Source organism: Grammomys surdaster, unplaced genomic scaffold (assembly GCF_004785775.1).
Source record: "Grammomys surdaster isolate TR1022 unplaced genomic scaffold, NIH_TR_1.0 126063, whole genome shotgun sequence".
Lineage (NCBI taxonomy): Eukaryota > Metazoa > Chordata > Mammalia > Rodentia > Muridae > Grammomys > Grammomys surdaster.
Window position 1 is genome coordinate 4,117,186 of NW_021620873.1, and position 1,317 is coordinate 4,118,502.

General features: G+C 41.1%; 1 non-coding gene across 1 annotated transcript; it reads right to left on the minus strand.

Moving 5' to 3' along the window:
- Positions 1 to 564: 564 nt before the first annotated feature.
- LOC114610936 lies at positions 565 to 624 on the minus strand. Its single transcript, XR_003709759.1, has one exon. It is a non-coding gene; the product is annotated as a U7 small nuclear RNA (small nuclear RNA).
- Between the last annotated feature and the right edge of the window lie 693 nt (positions 625 to 1,317).

Below are 1,317 nucleotides of genomic sequence, written 5' to 3' on the forward strand. Positions count from 1 at the left end.
GAATGTTCTACAGGATAGTACAAGAAAAATATTGCAAATCTCCCTCTTTCATAAAGTACTTGATACACGTAAAGACGTTGCAGGTAATAGACTATTTGGTGAAAATGAAGGCAATGAGGTCAGTGGGAGGCAAGTGTAGTGTGAGGGAATTCTCTCAGAGGAATCTGATGGTCCACAGTTATTCTACACAAGAGAAATGTCACCACTGAAAATCAGCCAGCAGAGAAATGACATTTTGCCAAGGACCAGCCTCAGCTTGTAGTGGGGTTCTGAGGAAGAAGGGGGGGGATGTGTTGGGAAGCAGCAAGAGAAGTGACTTGGAATGGGTACAAGCTGACAGCTCTGTGTTCTGCTCAGGATGGCTCCCTAGACAGCTTTCTGCTAGAGACAACTCTCTCTTGATAGAAAAAAAAAAATCTAAATGCTCTCTTGATTGCTCATGGGTTTTCAGACCAAAGTCAGAAAAGCTGCTAGACAAACTTCTCAGGTTGCCTACCAAAGTCAGAAATCCTGCTTAAAAAAAAAATGTCTAAAAGCTGTAACATCTCTCTAGGATAGCTTTTGAGTTTTCCAACCAAAGTCAGAAATTGTGCTAGAAAAATTCTAAAAGAGCTGTGTTTACTCTCCAAGCAGTTCTCTCTGGGTAGCTCTCTCTTGCCCAGTCTTTTATTTGCATATCAATTCAAAATTTCACCCTAGGTTGCCTTTTGATTATCCAATGAGTTATGACCTTAGCCCCTTGATTCTTAGAAAAGACAAGTGCATTTTTTTTAACATAGCAATGAATTCAGAAATCTGTCTGCCTTTGTAAGCACAGACAATAAGCTAGCTGGGTGAGATCCAGCTCTTCCATCACCATTTCCATCCTGCCTGGGACTAAACTAGCTCTGTCTCAAATTGACCTTGAACTCAGGAATCTGCCTGTCTTTGTAAGCACAAACAATAAACCTAGACAAGTGTGATCTTGTCCTGGATCTCCTGCTCCAAGAGATCTAATACCCTCTTCAAAAAGAGAGAATATTTTGAATATTGTATGGATGTATCACCTAGTAATTAAAAAGCCTACATCCTAAGGGTTAGGCAGATAATGGGAGGTGGAACATATGAGAGAGAGAGAGAGAGAGAGAGAGAGAGAGAGAGAGAGAGAGAGAGAATGAATTCTGGATAGAGCCAGGTGTAGGGAGATTTTCCAGGGAAGATGTGAAGAGACAGATAACATCTGGTTTCTGAGCACAGGTAACTGGTCACATGGCAGGGTGACCAGGTGGTAGGTTAAAATAAATGGGTTATCTTAAATTATGATTTTAGTCAGAGAAG